The following is a 12,538-nucleotide window of genomic DNA, read 5'->3' as shown; positions in this document are numbered from 1 at the left end:
CTGATCACAGCGATTCTCTCTTCTCCTATTGCCAAAAAAACCTAGCCATTCGCAACCTCCTTGGGAAAAGCAAGAGCAGTACTTCTACCAGGAAGAAAACAAATATGACTTAAGGGTCCATTCCTAAAATCCTCACTCATAGCAAAATGGCAGAGATGTTCATGGGGAGTTACATGAGAGGCAAAAGTGAATAAAGGCCTCAGGAAGACTAAGTTCTTTCCTTACAACAACACGGTTCTCCTCATCCAAAGCTTTAGCTAGATTGGTCAAAGTATCCCTGACATATATGGTCACCTGCAGCTTGCAGGTCTTTCCATGTTCCCCTAGGATGTTTCGCAATTCTCTACTCTGGTGCTTTCCACAGGTAGCAATGGAAAGGATCTCTTTTCACCAGATTTCCTTGCAATGCCAACACTGAATGAAAGCACTAACATCACATCCTCCCAGGTTCTCTGCTAGGCTGGAAGAATTAGGCTGTCTCATTTGCTCCACTACTGCCAAAGCTTTCTTCTGACAGATTGATTCTTACATTTTGCCCCCTATTTCTGAAATAAATCAGAATTTAAAGGGTAAAAGCACCTGTCATATGACTGACACCAGCATACACAGACTTATGTGAAGAAAACCCAGACCCCCATTTGTGTTTTGGCAGTCTTTGATTCGGTGTTTACCCAGATAATCACCACATAGTCACAATTAGAAATCATTCCTACTGTGTTTTCATGTGTAGTGAGCACAACCATATGCAGCCTACCTGACTATAACAGCAACGTTAAAATAACAGAGCCACTCAGTACCACCTATAAAAAAGAGCATTGGGGGGGGAAGGGCGGGAAGAGTATCTATTTTAGAGGGATGTTCTTTCCTGATTAAGTAAAGACTAGAAGACTTACTGCAGATCTGGTTTGGGACATCTCCTATAGTTAGATCTCTCCAGCAACTGTCGGATGCTTGTGGAAAAACTGAGTGGTTTATCAAAGAGAAAAAACCAGAAATGACTCTTGTATCTCTTTCTCTTGACAGAGAAGGTACTGGAAAAAAACTTACAGGAGGAATAGCAGGAACTTATTCTAAAATCTCTCTAGTGGACTGGCTTTGAAGGTATCATTTACAGCTGAAAAGGGAATGGACTTTTTATTGCTATTTTGGAAGAATATCAGTTCTGAAAAAATGGATGTGCATTAGGATATTGCCTTAACACACAGGGCAAGCACAAACGACTATTCCAAAAAATTACCGCATGGAAGTCTAACAGACTAATAAGTCATCTAGCATTTTACATCATCTAGAAATGTATTTAGTGCAAGATATGACCAGACAAAGGAGATATCAAGTTAATTTTAAAAGTGCAAACATTAAGAAAAATATCATGTTTTAGAAGTTGGAGTGGAAATTAATTGCATTTTAATTTCCTGCTCATATTACTTCAGTGTTTCAGCCCACTGTAATAGAGGTTCATGAGACTAGACACTGAAACACAATTCTCCTTCCTGAGGAGATTCAGATGAAGTGCAGGAGACAGCTATAGTTGGCAGGACACCCAACCAGGATGTGATTTGCCCATCTTCTGTCAATAGGACAGTGGCAAAATAAGGTTTAGAAGCCAGTTCCTTGATTCCCATATGTGCCCCTTTCTTCAGCTCTCTCTGTCCTTCAACTAGCCACACTGCTAATGCTACTACTACCTTCTTTAAAAACAATCAAATTTCATACCATGGAAAAAGCTGTGAGAAATTTGGGGAAAGCAGGGAAAAGGACACAGTCTGCCAACAAGTCTGTCTATTTTAGCAAGTGGACACACAACCCTGCTGTGAATAGGAGGTTAATGTACAAATGATAGGACCCCTACCAACTACAGCTCCTCTTTCTGTGAAACATGAGACTAAGTTTAATTTCCTCTCTCATAAAAGGCATTAAAAGCCATAAACTTCTATTTGTACCTTAAGCAGAGTTGCACTTTTAATTTTAGCAAATCCAAATGATCCTCTCATTGATATCCCCAATGCCATAGGACTATGAATTATTGATATTGCTCGACTTTAATATTTTATGCTGCTGTGAAAACGGATAGCAGAGCCAAAACACAACCTGCAACTAAATTATGAAGGTCATCTAAAAGAATGCCAAGCAACCAAAGTCTGCTTCCCTAGATCAAAGGAAGGGCTGCAAATTTTCTGTTGAGTTATAAATTTTCTCTATTATTTATTAGTCATACACAGCTGAGCAAGGTTTAAAATAAAATACTAGGATCTGAAGTGCATTCCAGGAAAAAAGCTTGCTGTCATCAGGAGATGCAATTGGTTATAGCATTTTGTAATGAGCTGTAATTTTCTGTGACAAGCATTTACTTATGTCACAGACTTCAAATCAGCTTCTTGCAAAATATACCAAAGTAACCTACAAGTGGCACTGCTGATTGCAAGCTTACCAGGTAAAAGCACAAAGGGTAGCTGAAGATGGTGACCAAATGGTCATTAACTGCTGGAATGACTGATTTCTCAGAGATCTTTACAATTAAGGATCATATTCAATAGCTTACAACACCAGCTATGATATTTGAGAAAAAATAGCATCTGTAGCACAGCTGGAGCAGCTGTGTTGGAAAATCAATCATTGCCTGGCAACTGAACAACTGATTTTCCATCAATCAGTACACAAGGCATTCTGTTAGGTTTATAAAACACATAAATTTGTTCAGTATCTGCAAATGCAATAAGTGTGTTAGAAATGTAAGCGGAATAGATAAAAGACAGGTTTAAAGTGGATATCAGGCTTAGTATGAAAAGAGCTGTATTTATGCACACTGTAAATACAATATTACGGTAATGAACAGAAGAACTGCTCAGTGTGATTAGCTCTGACAATAGATAGAGCCAAGAGCAATTCAGAAACAAGAACTTTTTCCACTGCATCAAACATATTGTGCTACGCAACTCTAATTTTTCTTCTTGATAAAATGGCCATTCATGGAAACAGTTACTCCTGATTGTGCCAAGAACTCATAAATCCCTGTAAATTCCTGCAGCTTAAGCTGTTTTCTAGAGTTTTATTGGCCTGAGCCCATCAGCAATACTGCAAATCTTATCATTCTGCTGAGATTACACCAGTTCTGTAACAATTTCTCCAAGCTCATTTTTAAAGGACAATAAAGATGGTAACTGTTCTTCTAAATGCAACATAAAAGAAGAAGTGAGGGTCGGGGAGCTATACCAGAAATTGTACAAGTTTGTATTACAGCTGTGATACTCACTAAACATAAGCCTACTGCTGAATGCCAAGCCTCAGCTACGGGCAGAGATGCATTTGTATACAAAGCAGTAGCCATAACTAGTCACAATACTCAACAGAACTGAGATAGCCAACAGCCCAACCCAGTTATCTTGCCAATTTGATATCCTTCCCTTTGGACACTGCTGTCTCCCTACTGATGCAGCCATCTGGAAGGTAATAGGTTTCTCATATAGCCTCCAAATATAGGACTGGGAAGCTCCATAGCTCGAGATGCCATTTTGACCAGAAGCAGCTCTTATGACTCTGGTATCCACAAGCCTTTCCTCTCAGTGCCCGTCAACCATTCCCCAATACTATTGAGCTGGTCAAAAAACATGGGATACGTCATGGCCTTATATAAATGCTACTAACTGGAAGATCCACACAACACCCGCAGAAAGATCCATTGCCTTAAGCATGCCTAACTACAGAAAAATTAGAATCATTTTGGGTAAATGCAGTGAGAACAGTGCCTAGTATCGCACAAAGAATGAAAAAGGGAGTTATCAATGCAGTCATAGACAAATCAATGCAACCATAGTCAAAATGACAAGGCAGATGTAGGAAAATCAGCACAAGGGAAAATTACCAAATGCAAAACTGCAGTCAATCTTAATCATCAGAAAACTGTTCTTAATCAGTATAATGGATAAAACCCTTCCTAAAATGATTTTCCTCCATGTATCTGGAAGGAAAAGCACAGAGATAGTTTCTTGAACAAAGTGATCCATTTTCTAGCTTAAGCAGTATGTGGTCTGTCTAATCCTTTCATTGGCTATCTGAGTGCTTCAGAGAGCTGATTATGATACAGTTATTTCTAATCCTTGTAGGTTTACTGATCAGCATGCCCTATATGAGGTACTAAAACATTTTAAGTGCAAGAGACTACAATGATATACCAGAAAAAATGTAATGCTGGTAAAAGGCACCTTAATCTTTATATGATCCCCAGCTGTGAAATCCTACCTCATGGTGACATCGCATACAATCCCATAAAAATACAAAGGCTAAAAGTTTCCAATTTAGCCAGGCTGATTCAGGTAGCATATCAGCAATAAAGAGAAATGTCCTTGATGTAAATGAGCTTTTCTTTAACCTTCACCAATCCCATTTTCTAAAACTGCTAAAAATATATATAGTAATGAGAGTGCAGTACCGAATGGTTCATTTTGGAATACTACTTAGAAAATATGAGATACTTTTGAAACAAAAACAATCGTACTGACGAAAAATAAGAATAATTTCGTATTTCTCTACCCCTCAAGAACATATTTTTTCCCCCAAAATATTTTCAGGAATGGTGACATAGTACTCTTTTTTTCTTTAAATATGATCTGTTCTCAGTTGCTGTTTTTCTACATATTTGGCTTTCTCCAGTCTATTGCCTTGCAAAATTTGTAACTAGAACTCAACATCTTTGAAGCTGAGAGCAAATCATTGTAGGAAAAAAAAAATTCAGGTTTAAAATGCCAAATATGATTCAAACTTTCCACTAACTAAAGACTTCAGTTAGCATTAGGTTTGCAGCCCAGAAGATAAAATTTAGTTGCAACACATTTGTGAATACTTGTAACCTTTAGAAAAGTTTGGTATTAATTCCTACTGTAAAAGACAAGCAAATGCAGAGGCACATTTTAATTACCTGTCAGGAACTAAATAAAAGATTTGTTTTATTGAATACTCCCTGTGTGTTATATAACTATGGAAACAAGTCTGAAATCCAATTGACTTTCTATTTACAGGCTCCTAAAGAGCTATTAAAACATAAAAGTGAACTACTTAAAACCTGTTTGAAGTTTTATTCTTCTTTAATGTATTTTTCACCTGTTTGATGATTGTTTATACTTTGTAGCATGATGAACTGTGACATTTTTTGCTATTTCATCATGTTGAAGATTTTGCTATATTTAAAGTCAAAACATAACAGTTTGCCATGAAAATGCTGTTGCAAGAAACCTGACCATGGCAAAAACGCATTTTAAGCCAACAGTGACAAAGCTCTTCACGTTCATTCCAAGCTCTTATTTCAACCCCATTTCACATGCAGAGAACAAGGCACTTCCTGCCCTGAAGAGCTGATTATCTAAGCAAAGTAGCCAGATTAGAAAAGGAGTGAGAACGGAAGTGCTTTTACTACAGTTGTAGACATGGGAAATTAGAAAGACTAAGTGACTTACAGAAGTTATTGAGGAAGCATATGGAAAAGGCAGTAATTGAACTGTATAGTGACATGTTAGTAAGAAAATGCTCATTGGCCACTGTTTACGTCAGTATTAGCAGTGATGTATACCACGTGACCACCTAAAACAGCATTATTCTCAGTCAATAACTGTTCCTTTCATGAAATGCCATGCTGTGACACCTGTACGTACTAGAAAGAATTTGGATTTTGTCTTTACAGAAAGTCAAATGCAATGTTGGTCTCCACTGAGCAGATATTTTGGGACTTATCTTGGATAAATTTCCAAATCAATCCAGAGTGCAGCACAAGCCTGTAGTGAAATAGACACAGGTCTTGGCTTTTTAACAGTTCAGAATATCATTTTTCAATTGTAAACTGCTTCACTGATTCATTTTGATCGACTCTTCCACTGGTTCTGTTCCATAACAGATGAAAAGACAGCATGAACTCACATGCCAACAAGATGAAGATTACCAACAGAGTTGTATTTATTATTCAAGCAATATTACTATTTATTACTATTGACAAGTCTCAGGACCTAGGATAAGCTCATGGGTGAATACCAGGTGGCAGAAGGACATCCTGGAGGCAGAGGAAATTATTTTTAGGAACATATTGCACTTACACATTTTCCTTTGCTTAGCTCCCTATTTTACAAATACTCTGGTATTTCACATAGATATTAAGCTAAATTTAATTGCAGTCACAAGTAATGCCTCTATCATTTCCCTGTTGGCTGAGAGACATTACTCTGTACTGGCAGCTGATAACTTTTCATCACCAACACTCTTCTTTCTTCCAGCATAGACTAGAGCCATGTAACATAACTACATAGGAAGTATTCAGACCTTTTGAAATTCCAGCTGATGTCACGCATTAAAATACATGGCCCTGAGCAACCTGACCTAGTTGGCCCTGCTCTGAGCAGGGAGGGTTGGCCTATACAATCTCCAGAGGTGCCTTCCAACCTCTGTCATTCTGTGATATTTCCCCTCATTAACATGAATTACTAAAACAAGTCAGCTTATTCTCAGCTCCCTATTCTGACTTTCCGTAGAACTTCAGTCAGGCTCAGAATTCCCAGGTCATCATTTCAAAAGGCTTCGTAAAATCCTCAGGTTAGCTGACTGCGGTCATACAATGGAGCTCTCCATAAAGCAGAGTTTGCCTGTTCAGGAGATCTAAGTCTTCTTAGAGATGTGCTGAGTCCTGGGATGAACTCCCACTAGAAGGATAAACATATTTCCTAAGATTTAATTCTACCATCTTCTGGCTCCAAGCACAAGACGTTTCGTCTGCCTTGCGTTTTACGATAAAAAGCAAGATATACACATGCAAAACTAAATCAAACTAAACAAATGAACCTACCAAAACTGAATACCCTATACACTCTCTTCCTTCTCACAGAAGATGAGAATGCAAACACCACAGGATGGATTTCAGTCATCAGACTGAACAGCTGGAGAACACCCAACACTGCATCAAGGAATGTGGTCTAAGGAACTATGTAGACTAGACTAGAATTTGCAACCTGCCAAACACATAGAGGAGAACCACTAATGACTAATAACAATGATTGTTTAATCTTCATACAATGTCTTCTCTCAGCTAGCCTGAGGAGTTGGGAATAATAAGGTTGATTGTACACTAGGTGGTCTTGAGGTTTTTCTTTGATTACAGTAAAATGTATCCAAAATAAAACAACATGAAACAGTTTGCTTGGAAAAATCAAACTAGCAAATCATTTCCTACACGCTTAGCTGTTCATGCAGTTTGCCTTCCATTTATTCATTTCGTTTCACAAAAAGGAGCAGGTGAGACAACGACATGCTTCTGCCAGTGTAACCTTAGCTTTATAACTACCAGTCCTGGTCTTGCAGCAGATGAGATATACAGGGACATTCCTGTTAATTGTCCCTGTTTCAGTGGACCTCACTCAGTCAGCCCCAAAGCTCTACATCCAAACATCTGTCACTCTCGTTTATTGCTGGAAACAACTGATTTCCTAAAACCGAAGTTCTAGAAGACTTATGCAATTCATGCTTTGTGATCAATGTACCTCAGAAATAGCCTCCTGTGCTTTGCCTCAGGTGTTGAGAAAAATGGGGGTGTTGGCAGTGGTAGTCACTAGACTTTGCTGGAGAGTCGTGTGCATTCCCAGCAGCTTTTGATATTTCAGCTCATTCTCCTCTGATATGTTACAGCTCAAATACCACACCGTTCTGAACACACACAACATGTGGCCTGCCCATTTGTATCTGAAGGCATGGACTGAGCATAGAGACATTAGTTTTTTTCAGTAAGTAGAAGGAATTTCAATGCTTTCCAGACTATGAACTCTATACAACTGTTTTCTAAACTATGTTATGTGCATACAGATTGGGAGGGGCAATCAGTTGGAAACCATCCACCACAGTTTTGGAACCTCTGTGTCAATAGTCTAGAACTATTCTGGATTGCCTATCAAGGTAACCTCAAGGAAATTATTTTCAGCAACTATCTAATTAGACAGAATTTTCTCTCTTTTTTCACTTATATCCCATCTCTACCACCATCCTCGCTGTCATCTCATTTGTAATAATCACCCAAGAGGCATACATGATGAGAAGTTCTCTGGCCAAGTCTCCCACTGCTTATTCACAAACGACAGATTTGAAACACATTACAAAATTCCTTCATTCCTGCATTCTTCAAACAGCCCAAAATACTCAGCCCTATTACGTGAAATCCACTCTGCTACAAAGATGGGAAAGCCATACAGCTAACAAAAGTTGCTGAACAAATTGTCTGCAAATTTTACGTGCGTATGCTAATATACTCACTCTGCTTAGGTAGAGGTGCTCCCTGCAGCATCACTGATTATCAGATTATCTAGAAGACACCACATTTTTAATTTAGCTCTGTTTCTTATAAGCTGTGCTAATACAATCTGCACCCCATGGAAACCCCCTGCTCATTAGCTATTACCCAGCCTCAGGCAGCACAAGTCTGTTTACATTACAAATAAAAGATAAAATATGCTCATTGCCAGCTTCCCCTTCCCGAGGGACACATGTCATGAATCTATCCTGCAAAACTCTCTCTTCAGTACACTCCCCTGACTTTCCCTTGCCCCAGGATACTTTGCCTTCATTTATCTCTTTCGGACTTAACAAACCGCTACAACTACCTTAGATCAATTTCTCAAATCACAGTTTAATTATTTAGAAGGAAGTGAGCTTTTGCTCTCCATTAAAACAACAATCCCTACCCCCAAGGAACAACATTAAATCATTGTTTAATCCTTATTACTGCCGTAGGCCTCCCTTGGTACTGCAGTGTTGTTGAAACTTCATTTCAATATTTACCACTTAGATCACTTAAGGGCTGTCAGCTTTAATAAAATTTTATCAATTGGATACTTATATTATTCACAGTTTCATAAAAATAACAAGACCTGCCTTGGTATTTCACTCATATATGGGCTAATTCCTTTGACTGCTGAGGGATTTCTTTTTATTAACATTTATATATAATGTGAGTGATTTTTTAAACTGATATATTTTGCATGAATTTAGTAAACAGTGTCATACTCAGTTACATAAATTTTAATATAGGTACCACTAAGTTTACAACTGCAATACATACAAATGAACCAACCAACCAGATTTCACTGTGCGTCCTCCTTAAAAAAAAATTTAAAAGAAATTTGCTTATCTCAAACTCTCTCTGCAGCATGTAGACTGGTGACAATTCTCGGTGCTAGACATTCAATAAAGATATCCCTGGTTCTTGGTTCTCGGATGGATTTGCTGTCAAAGAGTATGTTGAGACTTCCCACGTTCAATAAAACACAGGACACCAACACGATTTTCATAGGGATACCAGCTCAATCAGTAGGCTAATATGTACACTGACAGTAATAGGATATTACTTTATACTACCCTCAGATCAGAGGAGTCAACTATTCCAAGTCTGAAATACTGAAGGAATTTCCAGAGAGTTTTGATATTTAACTTTTGAGTAGTTTGATTCATTTAAGTACGAATGGCAAATTCCCGCATACTCCTCCAAGCCGTTCTTGGGCAAGAGATATTCGTGGAATCATTCAACTACAGCTACAGCCCAAGTACCTATTATATTTCTCTGGCAAACACGTAGTCTGTAACTACATCGCTAACAATGCCATGACTTGTTTAAAGCTAGAAGTTACAGTTACAGTGGTCTCTGTCCTGCGGTAAGTCCCTCAAAACAAGCATATTGCCCTATCTCTGTAAGGCAAATCTCTCGTTAGACTGGTATTACTGACACATTCAGTGCTAGAGTTTTGAGATGATCAACTCTGCACAAGCTCCTCAGACGCAGCTTATCGTATCGTAGAACTATACCACTCTGACCATAGCTAGGACATTCTTCCTGTTAGACGAGCAGACAAGGTTTTCCCCAAGTTGATGTGATTTTATGCTTTAGAGGCAAGGATACTGCATTTTACATTAAGAATAAATAATGCTTTGCAACTCTGAAAAATTAGAGCAAACTGGATATTGATTATATTAAGCAGTTCAGTAGAAAAGAATAAAAATATACTTACCTTAAAAAGCATGACTGTCTCTAAAAAGTAAGGTATTATAGAGCAATTAATGTTCTAGAGAGTATTAATATCTACCCATTTTGCCTTTTTCTGAGAAATAGTTGTCTCTCATTCTACCTGTGTCTCCTTCTAGACTTCTCTCCGCTTACTGAATTCATCCTCTTAGCTCCATTTCTAATTGGGTCTCTCTCTTCTAGTGGCAGACTTTCTTCTATTCTCCTTTATTTTGCAGTTTTTGACCTTCATCAAGTCTCTTTTGAAAATATCAAAGCACACTTGTTCTGCTTCTTGCAGATACTTTGGGCTCCTGCACCAATTTAAAACCTTCTGACTGTAGAACCTGTATAGTTAGAGAACCCAGATAAAATTGTATAAAATATGTATATGACTTAAAAGATTCTGTCTCATTTTAAATAATGAATTATACACAGAAGATGCTAAATCTGAAAAAAGCAATTTGGATGCTGTTACATTGCTTTTAAATACAGGACTTTTGACAGCTTTCCTATACACAATCAGGAATAATTATTCAGAAATTGCATGAAATTGGATTAATTTGAACAGGAAAAAGTCCTCTTCCTGTGGTATAACAACAGCTACTACATTTTATGATACTTTGCCACCTTGCCTTTACTATGAATTTACTTTCAAATACAGGCTAAGGTGCCAAAGTCATCTTGCTGCTTGCAAATCCTCTCCCACTATTTAACTCTTGTGAGCAAGGTTGGATTTGGCACTTAGAAAGTGTTGAGAAAAGTCATTTAAAAAAGAAGAAAACAAGTAAACACTTCAAATTCAGCATCATTTTCAAAACAAACTTTGCCAGTTATAACTTTCCTACAGATATACTCCTGACATCCCAATGTGCAGACTTGCAGTATCATGTCAAAAACTGACATTTCAATTTTTACAATGGTAAGGAAACAACATTTGGAAAACACCTGTGGCTTAGTTGAGACTACAGGGATGAGTTAGCATACATGGTCATTTGCAAAGTGAGATCCACAGCTGCATCCCACTCCTGCTGATGCTGGTGGAAATTCTGCCATCAGCTTCAACAGGAGCCAGGTTGTGTCCTATGAAATGTTTGAAAGTTTACTACCATTTATTTTTATTGCAGTTAATAAGGAAAGGTTTGATTTGGACACTGGGACCCTGAACACACTTAAACAAATTCAACAAAAAGTCAAACAACTTCCAGTCTACCAACAACCCCTACCAAGGCAACTGAGGGATACAACCAAGAAAGCTCTTCTGAACTGTGCAATATGCAGCGGTCATAGTAACCCAGCTGCCTAAGGCTTTATTAAAATTAAAAGACACTAAGAAAGCTTTAACTTTAAGGGGAGCCTGATAATAAAACTGAAAGAGTAGTAAACCGGGGAGCATGACAATTAAACTTTCCTGAGAATGTAAATATATGGACATGAAGTACAGGGTGAACATTGCCAATTTTCAAGTCAATTTTCCTAGTGAAAGTTCTAGTGGGGCAGACAAAAAACAGAGGTTATAAAAGAACCTGGTTGCAACCTTAGCCACACAGTCTTGACCACAGCTCCATAATAAAATTACTAGTATATTAAGCATGTGAATGTGGGGTGATATGGCAAAGAAGATGGGGGCCCCATGGCTGGCTGGCTAGCCAACTGTGATTTTAACTATAAGCAGATGCTTTTCAAGAAAGAATAGGTGCAACTTGCTTTTATGCAAGTCACGCTCAATTCACAACCATTCTCTTAGATGTACACCTTCAGCACAGGAGTTCATGTGGCCTAAATTGAATGTAATAATCCAGATGGGAGTATAGCGATTCTGCATCCTTTCAACTAGAGGGTCATGTTACACAGCTCTCCTGTTTAAAAGCATATAAAAATGTGAGCTATTCAATGTGCAGCTGAGAGTGCAAGAGCTTTAATCTTTACATTATCCATACAAATGCACTTTCTATTTTTGTTTACTGTGTCATACAAATCTAACAGCTACTCCTTGGGAACCAGCAAACAGTAAAGAGCGACTAATAACTTTAGGCTTTGGTATCACTAACTTTTACATTTTGGTCACCAGTTCTAACTTAGCCTAGGTCAACTAGCTGAAAGCTGTTGCCAGCTGGTGGTGTATGTAAAATCAGTGATCTGAATCCACCAGCAGGTATAAAAGGAAACAAAGGTGCCCACAAACAGCAACAGGATTGGTTGGCTGAACAAAACATGCGAGCGCGGAAATTGAACTTTGCCCATATGTAAAAGGATCTCTCTAGGCAGATGTGGATTGAAGAGCTGCCCTCATTTACTAAAATATTATCCAGTTATATGAAAGGACTTCAGGTTCTGCAGCCTCTAAGCCCAGCCCCTTTCATGAACAGCAACTTCACTTCTAAGCAAAGCTGTGCCAACATCACCAAGTTGTGACCTTATTTCGTCAAGTACTACTTTCTTAACAAGCACTGTGATTTTACAGCACTTTTATCATTTCACGTGAAATCTATTTGATCAGTTGACAGATTTTAAAAGATGTCT

Source organism: Struthio camelus, chromosome 3 (genome assembly GCF_040807025.1).
Source record: "Struthio camelus isolate bStrCam1 chromosome 3, bStrCam1.hap1, whole genome shotgun sequence".
Taxonomy (NCBI): Eukaryota; Metazoa; Chordata; class Aves; order Struthioniformes; family Struthionidae; genus Struthio; species Struthio camelus.
This window is presented reverse-complemented; position numbering follows the sequence as displayed.